The sequence below is a fragment of the Amblyomma americanum genome, chromosome 3, assembly GCF_052857255.1.
Source record: "Amblyomma americanum isolate KBUSLIRL-KWMA chromosome 3, ASM5285725v1, whole genome shotgun sequence".
Classification (NCBI taxonomy): domain Eukaryota; kingdom Metazoa; phylum Arthropoda; class Arachnida; order Ixodida; family Ixodidae; genus Amblyomma; species Amblyomma americanum.
Window position 1 is genome coordinate 16,864,712 of NC_135499.1, and position 12,378 is coordinate 16,877,089.

At 51.5% G+C, this 12,378-nt stretch overlaps 1 protein-coding gene across 1 annotated transcript in view; it reads left to right on the forward strand.

Moving 5' to 3' along the window:
* LOC144123446 (uncharacterized) overlaps window positions 1-12,378 on the forward strand; it is a 775,538-nt gene that overhangs the window by 248,876 nt on the left and 514,284 nt on the right. The gene's annotated exons all lie outside the window — the stretch shown is intronic.

Here is a 12,378-nt window from a genome sequence, read left to right on the forward strand (position 1 = left end):
GACAACAATAGCGTCCCCACGTGTTCGGACAGGAATGCCGGAAGTACAACGATAGCGTCCCCATAGCAACGAGAGTGTTCAACAGGAATGCCAGCGGCGACCATAAGCGTATTCGTTCCGGTCACCAGTGCAGGATCTTTCGACAACCCATAAGCGTATTCGTTCCGGTCACCAGTGCAGGAGGTTTCAACACCTGCGGGGAGACAGCCAGCATTCCTCTGTCATGCAGCTGCCCCCCTCCGGACGCACGTGCGCGGCCACCTGGAAGCCGCGGGGACGACAACGTGACCGGGTCCTGTTCCCTTTCCCTCGACCAAGCTGCGAAGAAACATCAGGACCGCCCTGCCGTGGGTGGTACCATCAGTGCCATCGGGTGATTGGACATCATTCTTCGAACTATATTCCCCAGCTAGGGATCTGGGGAATACGAAGAGTATTTAAGGAGCTGCTGGTTTGATGCCATGAGAGCCCCCTTCTTGAGAGGTATCAGAGACTCCCGACTCCTAAGAATCTCTTTACTGAGAAGCCCTCTGAGTTGGCCGTACTTGTACATACTGTAAATAGTCCTTGTATAAAGTTTTCCCAGTTTTCTTCCTCCGATCGTCCTCGTCTCTTCTGCGGCCCAGTCACGCTACCTGAATCCCAACAACTGGATGGCAGCTGTGGGGCGTCCACGTGAAGTTACCTGCTCCAGCGGACCTCCGCACCTACGGGACTGACAGGCGTCAGCTATACCTTGGCAGTGTGAGTGCCCAATGTTTTCCGTTCATTTCGCCAGACCGTACTAGCACAGGCAGATGCTAGGTCCGGATTCCTGTTGTCTGGGAAATTGATTTAGGGAAACTGCTTTGTCCACTTCAAGCTAGGGATTTTGTTTTAGTGGGCTTGCTAACGCATGCATGGTGGAACTCACGATGGAGAAGTTAAAAGTGCAGGAGCTGCTAGAAATTTGCCAGGAGCTAGGGATTTCGCTACGTTCTGCGAAAAGAAAAAAGAAATTCTCGAGGTTATGCGGCAGGAGGAGGTGACTACTGAGAAGGTCGACGAGGCTAGGGAAACGATTGTTGGACGCAAAAAAGATCAGAAATGACGGGATTTGGGCGAGCAGAAAGAAAAAGAAGAGCTTCGGTTGGCTCAAGAGAGAAAGGAGGTCCGTGAGGCAGAGTAAAAAGCAAGAGAACGTGCTCGAAAAAAGAAGGAGGTCGAAATCGCGTCGAACGGAGAGAATATGGCACGTCTTAGCCCTGTAGATTTGGTAGAGGAGCAAGGGAGGCAGAGATTGCAGGATCTCGTCTCACCCCATACAAAAAGTCCTATGGGTGTCTATGGAAAAAGCTATGTCCGTCTATGGCCTTTTATGAACGTCTATAAGCACCCATAGAGGTGCTTATTGCCAGCTATTGAAAAATATATGCCACTAAACATATAGCTTTGGAACCATACAGTTGTCTTAAGCTCTCTATAGAAAAATATATCAGCCTGTATAGACAGCTACAGACAGAAATAGGAAAGCTCTATAGCTATTTGTGCCAAAATTCTATAGCCGACCATAGGACATTTTTGTATGGGACCATACCGCGTGGGAGGCGATATTGCACTCTTTTTGGTAAATTTCTAACGCGCATGCGGAAAGGTGCACATCGACAAGAGCGCTTGGTCTGAGAAGTTACTTCCTCTCCTTCCTTGCGAGGCGGCCGAAGTGGTGGCTCGCTTCTCACGCGAAGAGTGCGATGACTACGAGAAGGTAAAGAGCGCACTCCTTAGAAAGTACCGGTTTTCTGCTCAAGCCTTTAGGCAGCGATTCAGGCAGGCAAAGAAAGGCGGAGAGTCGCATACTGACTTCGCGTACCGGCTTAAAGTCAACTTAAACGAGTGGCTCAAGACCGCTGAGGTGCACAGAAGTCGTGACAAGGTACTGGAGTGCATCGCACTAGAGCAGTACTATAGCGCGATTCCAGAAGATCTGAGGATATGGCTGCAAGATAGGCTAACAGATATAGACCTAGACAAACCAGCACAGCTCGTAGACGAGTTTTACGTTCGCCGAAACCTCCAAAGCAAGGCAGAGTACGATAACAGGTTAGGAAAGGGTGAAACCTATTTAAAGAGAATCCCCGACCGAAGGCTGCCACCAGCACGCCGAGATCGCCGAACAGAGGAAGCGGGATCAAAAGGAGGAGGTAGCGAAAACAAGATGGAGTCACTCAAATCTGCCGATTCGCCGAAACAGCAGGCACCTGTAGCTCGCGCGTTTGAAGCGCGAAAGCCCATTGTCTCCTATAATTGCAACAAGGAGGGTCACATCTCAGTGAACTGCAAACAGCAAGAGATGGCGTTCCACGTGCATGCGAGAGTCGGAGGAAAACCTTAAATTGCTCGAGCCATACATGCGAGACGTGGTTATAAATGGCAAGAAATTCAGCGCACTGCGGGATTCAGCGGCTACCATGGATGTTGCTAACCCGTCCTGTGTTTCCTCCACGGACTACACCGGCGAATGCGCCTGGATTAAGCAGGTCGCCGAAGAACAGAGTGCATGCTTGCCTATAGCGAAGGTGACCCTAGAGGGGACTTTTCTCAGGCTAGACACAGAAGCGGCAGTTAGTGCAAACTTGCTGACAAACTTGCCCTACCTGTTTTCGAACAAATCCGAGCAGCTGCTGAAAGAGAAAGGTCTCTCTTTCACCTCGGGCTTGGCTTGCATGGCGCTAACACGTTCTCGAGCGCGAAAGCTCGCAAAGAAACTCGACTGCGCTCCGATAAATGAGCAGGCACCGAACAACTCTCCCGACCAGCCGGGGGATCCTTGCAGAAAACCTGATCCGTCTAAACCGCGTGAGCATGACCATGAAGGTGTTCCCGAACAAGCGGTAGCTCATGAAATCCAAGGAACTGCCGATTCCGTACAGAATGGGGCAACAGGAACCAACGCGAAGGGTTCGACATTAACACTTGCTTCGACTTGTTGGGAGGAGTTGACTAAGGTTAATAGGAAAGCACTTATTGCAGAGCAGAAAAACGACCCATCGTTAAGAGCTCTAAGCAGTAAGGTGAGCGAGGGAGTCGCCAGAAAGAACATCAGCTTTCATGAGAAATCAGGCCTTCAGTACCGGAAATACTGCGACTCAAAGGGACGCGCATATGAGCAACTCCTAGTGCCTGAGAAATACCGGCGGCAGCTTCTAGAGCTCGCACACGGAAATGCATGGCCGGGCCACCTGGGCATAAAGAAAACAAAAGCTAGATTAGCCCTCGAATAATACTGGCCTCGCTGCTGGAAAGATGTGGAACACCTTGTTAGATCTTGCGACACCTGCCAACCGGTCGGCAAGTGGACGGATAGATGGAAAGCACCCATGACACTAGTTCCCATAATTACAGAGCCCTTTCGGCGTCTTGTAATAGGTACTGTCGGCCCACTGCCAGCGTCCAACTCTGGCTGTCGCTACATTCTGACCTCACTGTGCGTAGCAACCAAATTTCCCGAGGCCATTCCCTTGAAGGAGCTAAGTTCCGCATGTGTTGTAGACGCCCTTTTGTCAATTTTCTCTCGCGTGGGGTTCCCTGCAGAGATACAAAGCGATAACTGGAGCGTGTTCACAACTGCTTGACAACAACTTTCTTTGAACGGTGTGGAATTAAAATAATCCGCAGTTCCATTCACCACCCTCAGTCAAATCCAGTCGAGCCTATGCACTCAGTGCTAAAGCGGATACTTAGGTCTCTGTGTTTTGAGCATAGGGGAGATTGGGAAGGCTGCATTCCAGCAGCACTCTTTGCAATGAGATCCGTCCCCCACGAAAGCACAGGATTTAGCCCCGCTGAACTAGTCTACGGACGTGACTTGAGGACCCCATTGCGCATGCTAAGGGAGTCATGGGAGGGTTACGGAGATGATCCCTGTGTAGTGGATTACGTCCTGAAACTACTGGAAAGACTTGCGAAAACCAGAGACCTCGTCGAAACAAATGTCAGAGCAGCGCAGTCCCTGTCTAAAGTGTACTACGACAAATCGGCACGCAAGCGCACCTATCAACCTGGTGACCAGGTGATGTTGCTGTGTCCGTCAAAAATTAACAAGCTTGAGGTGCAATGGGAAGGGCCAGCTAAGGTGGTGTCCAAGCTTTCGAACACCAACTATGAGGTCAAATTTAAGAACAAACACAATCGGATAATCCACAGTAATTTGATGAAGCCTTATGTGCAGCGTCAGGCCATGGTTAACATGGCGCTGAACATGCCAGAGGAACAGATCTCAGATACCTTATGTCATACATGAGGACGAGCAGGCAGCGAATGAGCTGCTAAATTCAATCGACAAAGAGCCACGTTTGTCATAAAATCAACGAGGAGACATGAAAAACGTCGTCCACGACATTGAGGCGGTGTTTTCAAACAAGCCAGGAAAAACAACCCTCGTCGAACACGACATTCAGCTGTCCAGCCAATCAGGAGCAAACCATACCGTGTCTCTCCAAGACAAAAAGAAATCATTGAGATGGAGATCCGCCGTATGTGCGAACTTGGCGTCATAGTGCCCCGTGAAAGTGACTATACGTAACCAATCATTATTGTAGAGGTTCCAGGCAAGGATCCGATACCTTGCGTGGACGGCCGGGTACTGAATTCAATCACAGTGGACCAGACCTACCCCATTCCGAACATCGTGGAGAGGGTTGAAACAGTTGATAAATCAGAATATATATCCACACTGGATTTAGTTCGTCGTTACTGGCAGGTGCCACGCACTGAGCGCTCCAGCAGGTACGCAGCATTCGTGTCCTCCGCGGGCACGTTTCGCCCTTTAATGTTGAGCTTCGGCTTGAAAAATGTTCCGTACTGTTTTTCAAAGTTAAGAGACCAGGTGCTGCGGGGACTTGCAGATTTCGCTCTCCCCTACCTTGACGACGTGGCCGTTTTCTCACAAAACTGGGAGGAGCACATTGAACACCTGCGTATTGTGTTGAGCCGACTGCTTGGGGCTGGAATAACGGTATGGGCGGGAAAATGCCACCTGGGGTTCGCCGAAGTGAACTATCTTTGGCGCATGGTTGTACGAGGCCAACACAGACCTGCAGAACTTAAAGTGGCTGCTGTGGAGGAGCACCGTCGCCCAACCACAAAATCGGACCTCAGGGCTTTTCTTGGCCTAGCAGGCTATTATCAGCTTTACGTTAAGGGCTACTCTGATTTAGCCAGCCCCCTGACCGACGCGCTGAGAAAAAGTGAGCCTGCCAATCTTTCTTGGGACCTTAGGTGATTCTTAGGCCTCGTGAAGGTCTGGGCGTGATTAAACGCACGTCGGGCCCGCTGATCAGTCAGGCCCTCGCCAAGGCTGCCGGACTCGGCTGGTCGGAGCAGGACTCATGGTGTGTAAACGGAAAGCAAGGTACGGTGCTCTTTCATTCCTTGGACTTTAACCGAGGCGTGAAGGTAGCTGCAATCCGTTGCTTTAAACTCGACGACAACGAGCACGAAGTTGTGGCCAATATGATCGCACCGGAGGATTGCGGGCGAGGGGTAGTCCACGGGATCTCTGAGAGGTTCACGGAAGAACAGTTGCTGAAAGCACTGAGAAAGGATCCGAAGAATCCAGACGTCGCTGGAGTGCGTCGGATGGGCAAGACTTCTACTATTATTATCACCTTTCTGGAAGCTGACGTTCCAAGGTTTGTCAGGATTGAAGGCATGCTCATGCCCTGCTGGTTGTTCAAAAAGAGATATGAAGTCTGCTTCAGGTGTGGAGAACTTGGTCATCGCTCCGATGTGTGCGACAGTGAAAACCCAAAGTGTCGTGGCTGTGCGGTGGTGTCGCCGGCCGAAGATCATCAATGCGTTCCCAAGTGTCGCCTATGTGGAAAAGGCCATCTGACGGGTGACAAGCATTGCAAGGAACTCTTCCGTACGCCATACGTAATCAAGAAGAAACAGTGGGAAGCAAAGTTAGCTGCCGAGGAGGAGGCCAAGAAGCAGCAGCAAGTCCGTTTCAGTCGTAGAGATGGCCGCAGTGCGTCCCACGAGCGACCCTCGAGCCATCCGAGGTACCGTTCCGCTTCGTTTCCTCGCCTGCAGCCGCCTTCGTCCAAGACGACGACGGAGGGCTCTCGATTGAAGCAACAGCAGCAGCAGCAGCAGCAGCAGCAGCACCAGCAGCAGCACCAGCAGCGGCAGCACCAGCAGCGGCAGCAGCAGCAGCAGCACCAGCAGCAGCAGCAGCAGCAGCGGCAGCAGCAGCAGCAGAAACAGCAGCAGGCGTCAAAAGTGGATTGTGTAAGTAGTGTCTCTCAGGACTCAGATGAAGTCAAGGCTCTCAAAGACCAGAACCGATTATTACAAGCGAAAGTTAAGGCGCTGCAGGAACAGGTTATGGCGATAGGCAGGACTTCGCAGCCGATGAATGATGTAACGCAGCCGGGGCAGCTGCCGCGGAAGGAGCAGGCAGAGCTCCCTAGGGAAAGTCCTCCAGCAACAAAAAAGAAGAGAGGTTCAGAGGAGGATCTTGAAACCCGTATACAAGGATTAGAAAGACGACTCAATAAAAAGGAACAGGATGATCAGATTTTTCAACAGCAAGTTATGGCCGCTTTGGAGCACCTGAGGGCTGCTATGGAACAGCTGCGCGCCGATATGGCAAGCAGAGACGAGAGAATTCAGTGGGTATATCAGGAAATTATTAACCTTCAAAATGGCTCTGCGTCACCGTAGACATACCATTTGGCAGTGGAACTGTAGGGGCTTCGGTCGCAAACGCGCGGTACTCCAGACTTTTTTGATGAGCAGTGACAAACCCGAAGTAATCGCGTTGCAGGAGTGCGGTAAGCACGCCAAGCTGGCGAGTTACAAATCGTACGTAGGACGAGGTGACAACACGCGAGTAGCCACTCTCGTCAAAAGGAATATAACGGTGTTGCAGCATGATACCGGGACTACAAATCTGGACCATATTCTGATTGAGATAATCTCGCAAAAGAGGAAACTCAATAGTCTGTTCATTCTAAATGTGTATAGCCCGCCACGCCAAAAAAGTCCTTGCGGCTTCGATGAGCTCTTCGCGAAAGCGCGCGTGATCTCGAAGGGAGGGCCCCTTTTGATAGTCGGGGACTTTAACGCGCATCACCCGGCATGGGGGTATAAGTACACGCAGGTAAAGGGACGCGAACTATGGACTAGTATTCAGCAGAATGGCCTAGTGCTTCTGACGGATCCCCTAAGACCTACCCGTCAGGGCAACAGTGTTTCGACAGACACGTCCCCGGACTTAACTCTAACCGGAGGCCGCATCTCTGCCACCTGGTGCAACACGGACGAAAACTTGGGTAGCGATCATAAAATTATCGAAATTGTAGTCGACAACGGACCACCGGTTGCCCGCACCAAGAAGGTGGCTTCGGTGAACTGGGAGGCTTTCCGAAATGGCCGCACGGGGCAGGAGGAAGGCATAAGCAACATTGATGACTGGAGTAAAAATGTCCTTCAGTCGGTCCGCGAGGCAACCGAGGAGGTAGAGGTTGACGAAGAAGTCCAGGGAGTAGATCGTCACATGGTCCGTCTCTGGCGCAAGAAGAAGGACCTTGAAACGCGGATTGCGGACAAGAGGGGGAACAGGAACTTGCGAAGACAATTGGCCTTGCTTAACAAGGAAATCGAAGAGTACGCGCTCGTTTTAACAAGGCAAAACTGGAACAACATTTGCGACCAACTGGACCGAAACATCGGGAAGGCAGGTACGTGGCACTTGCTTCGGCATCTTCTAGATCCGGACAAGTCCAAACTGGAGGCCAGGCAACAACTTCACCGGCTAGTACATACATTTGACGGGACCACGGATACGCTCATATCCCAAGTCCGGGACCGGTACTTGAGCTGCGCGACGGGTACAGCTGAACCGCTACCAGATTACGGGGGGCAGGAAAACCCGGACTTAGATAAACCGATAACGGTTGCCGAAGTCCGGGCAGAAATAAACAGATTGAGGACCAGGACTGCCGTGGGTCCGGACAAGGTCAGCAACCGAATTCTAAGAAATTTGGACGACACGTCGATCCGACATCTCGCTGCCTTTATGCAGGAGTGTTGGGAAGCCGGTCGACTGCCGACAGCATGGAAGGACGCGAACCTTGTGTTCCTCCCGAAGCCGGGAAAACAGCCGGGTTTCGAGCACCTGCGTCCCATTTCGCTCACGTCGTGCGTGGGCAAACTGATGGAACATGTGATTCAGACCCGGCTGAACCGATTTTTTGAGGACAAGTGTTTATATCCAAATACCATGATTGGATTTAGACCGCATTTGTCGGCATGTGATGTCATGCTGCAGCTAAAAGAACAGATAATAGAAAATCCAACGCTAGACACCAGGGTGATCGTTGGTCTAGACGTGTCGAAAGCTTTCGACAACGTAAAGCACTCGGCCATTCTGGAGGGTCTGGCTGCGTTAGACGTGGGTGTTCGTACCTACAACTACATACGCGATTTCCTTACAAACAGAACGGCATCTATAAGCATGGGGGGTAACACACTGACGGGTATTCAACTGGGCAACAAGGGTACACCGCAGGGATCGGTGTTGTCCCCGACCCTGTTTAATATCGCCATGCTTGGCCTCCCCGCACAACTGGACAAAATTCCGGGGCTGAACCATACGTTGTACGCAGATGACCTGACTCTGTGGATGTGCAGGGGCAGTGATAGCCAAATTGAACTGACGCTTCAAAGAGCTATAGATGTAACAGAAAAATACTTAGAACCAATCGGTCTCAGGTGCTCGGCCGAGAAATCGGAAGCGCTATTTCTCGCGCCCATGCGGTCGCCACAGCGTCGGCGCATAAAGCAGGACGGACCGTATAACGCGGGAATCACACTCAGGGTCAACGGTAATGTAATTCCAGCGGTGGAAAGCATTAGGGTTCTAGGATTACGAATTCAGGCGAACGGCAGGAACTCGGAAACGATTCAGAGACTAGAGGCTAGCACCAGTCAAACTTGCCGACTCCTAAAACGAATCGCTAACAAACATGCGGGTATGAAAGAAGCTAACCTCCTTAGGCTAGTGCAATCTTTTATAATCAGCAGGATAGTCTACGTGGCACCTTATTTGCGGCTTTACCAGGTGGAAAAGGACAAACTGGATGTTTTAATCCGTAAAGGGATAAAAACAGCACTAGGTTTACCACCCTGTGCGCCAACAAAAAAGATTTTGAGTCTAGGGGTTTCGAATACCCTCGAAGAGCTCAATGAGGCTGCAAGGACCTCGCAGTATCAGAGACTTTTACGCAGTCGTACTGGTCGCAGCATTCTGGAGAAGCTGGGGCACGAGCCTCGAGCGTGCTCGAGACGTACGGACCTGGTTCCTAGACAGGTTAGGGACAAATTAAAGATACCCCCACTCCCCAAAAACATGCATCCCATCTACCATGAGAGCCGGAGGAAGGAAAGAGCAGTAGCGTTGCAAGCCCGCTTTCAGGGCAGACAGGATGTCTTGTATACGGATGCCGCACAATGCACAAACAGTTCGGGGCACATTTCGGTAGCCACTAGGGAAAACGGAGGCCCGGTAGCGTGCTGCAGCACCAGACACTCGACAGTAACGGAGGCGGAAGAGTTGGCCATTGCGCTGGCTCTAACTCAACAACAGGTTAAAATTATCGTGAGTGACTCAAAATCAGCAATTAGAAACTTTGACGCGGGCTGCGTTTCAGCTACAGCAGCACGAGTGTTGGCCGGCAGTCCACCACCGGCAGAACTGGTAGCGCTCATCTGGACACCCGCGCACCAAGGGTTGAGGGGAAACGAGAAAGCGCACGCACTGGCCCGAGGATTAGCTACTTTCCGGGATCCCAGTGGCGTCTTGTGCACAACCCCTTCCCCCTCGCGCGATGAGGAGCTCCTACAGTTCGAAGACGACCTTAACACGTATCAGGAAATCCTAAACCATTACAAATTAGGCCGAGCGGTACTTCCAAAAGCAAGTAATCAGCTAACCAAAAACGAAGAGGTTGCGTGGCGCAAGCTCCAAACCGGAGTATTCCCTAACCCTCAGCTTTTAGCAAGTGGCACCCTGAGATTTTCAGCCCCAGGTGCAAACGTTGCGACGGCATAGCGGACATGATCCATATGGTATGGACATGTCCGAGCTTTGGACAACTTGACCGAACAGATGAGTCCTGGGAGGCACTGCTCCACAACGAGGACGAAACTAAACAACGTGAAGTCATCCGTCTCGCCCTTGCCGCTGCTGAGATCCAAGAGATCCCGGTCGACGGCTGAGGGGGAGGACATGGCTGGGACCGAGCGGCGCCTCGGATACCCATCATCCTTTTGACGGGTGCTAATAAATGTTATTTCTCTCTCTCTCTCTGGGACCAAAAGAAAAAGAAGGCCTTTCAGAGTCTGAAAACGGCCCTAAGCGAGTGCCCAGTACTGGCTGCGCCAGATTTCTCGCAACCCTTTATCATACAATCTGATGCCAGCGACCGCGGGTTAGGCGCTATTCTTTTCCAGGAAAGCGATGGCAGGCACACTCGGCCTGTCCTTTACTTGAGCCGCAAGCTCAGCACGCGGGAAGAGGCGTATAGCACGTCTGAAAAAGAATGCGCATGCCTCGTTTGGGCGATAGGCAAATTGGCATGCTACGTCTCCGGGTCCCGTTTCACAGTAGAAACGCACCATTGTCCTTTGACTTGGCTGCTCAATATGTCGCCCAAAAATGGTCGTCTACTGATGTGGAGCCTGGCACTCCAGCACCACAGCTTCGAGGTTCGCTACAAGAAAGGCACGCTCTACACAAATGCTGACGGGCTAAGCCGAGCCTTTTAGCTAGTAAAGATTTTACAAAAGGGGATGTCCCCCAAATTTGTAGTTTGGAGGTTTATTTCATATTCTTTTCCTAATAGAGAGCGCATATCTCCCACTTTCTTCGCAGTAATGTTTGTTCATAATCACTTAACAAACCTAGGAGTACGTTTCCTTATTTCGGCCAAGGATAAGTAAGAGCGAGTGGTGTAGCGTACCTTGACTCTAGGTATTGGGGCGGGCTAAATTGAACGCCACGTCGGCCAAATCAAGTCACCTATTCCCGTACCGCGTGCCCTCTAAGCACCAACCTGATTTCAATTATCGAATTTTTTTGCTATCCAAGTGCGCCTCGAGCGGGAGCCCACGCCTTGGACAGGTGCCTGTCAATACTACAAGTCGGGAGACACCATGTGTTCATTCAGGCAAAACATTGGACCTCTTCAAGTTTTAGTTGAAGTTTTTTTTTTTGCTAAGTGCAGTTTTGGCCCTGAGTATTGGTCTGGCGGTATGAGTGGGTTCTGAGGGCAGGCGCTTTTGTCAGGTGTGGTTTGGCGTCTTTGATGCCTTTTGGCTAGCATTGCAGAGAATTTCCCATAACGGCCATCTGACGAGGGGAACCGATGCCGAGCTTCGGCACTAAATGTCATCAGAAGACTCCCAAAGAGCATCTCGTTCCTGCCACGCCCAGTCAGCCGAGCTACGTGCGAGCAGTTCATCTTCCGGGCGCAATGTCTGGCGGCGGGGGTGCTGTTGTGATCGCGCTTCGTTCCTGCTGTGGAATTCGGCGAAGAGACGTGACACTGCAGGACTGCCAGAGGGAACGACAATAGCGTCCCCACGTGTTCGAACAGAAATGCCGGAAGCAGCGACGATAGCGTCCCCATAGCGACGATAGTGTTCAACATGCCAGCGACGACCATTAGCGTATTCGTTCTGGTCACCAGTGCAGGATCTTTCGACAACCCATAAGCGTATTCGTTCCGGTCACCAGTGCAGGATCTTTCGACACCTGCGGGGAGACAGCCAGCATTCCTGTGTCATGCAGCTGCCCTCCGTGCGCACGTGCGCGGCCGCCTGGAAGCCGCGGGGACGACAACGTGACCGGGTCCTGTTCCCTTTCCCTCGACCGAGCTGCGAAGAAGCATCAGGACCGCCCTGCCGTGGGTGGTACCATCAGTGCCATCGTGTGATTGGACATCATTCTTCGAACTGTATTCCCCAGCTAGGGATCTGGGGAATTCGAAGAGTATTTAAGGAGCTGCTGGTTTGATGCCAAGAGAGCCCTCTTCTTGAGAGGTATCAGAGACTCCCGACTCTAAGAATCTCTCTTTACTGAGAAGCCGTCTCAGTTGCCCGTACTTGTACATACTCTAAATAGTCCTTGTATAAAGTTTTCCCTGTTTTCTTCCTCCGATCGTCCTCGTCTCTTCTCCGGCCCAGTCACGCTATCTGAATCATAACAGGACTGACACATTAGCGGCTGTTTTTTTTGTTGACAACCTGGAGGCAAGAGTGTGTCTCTGACCTTTCCGCGTCGTTTTCGCAAAGGCACCGACTTCGTCATACTTCAAACCGTAGGGAGGAGAA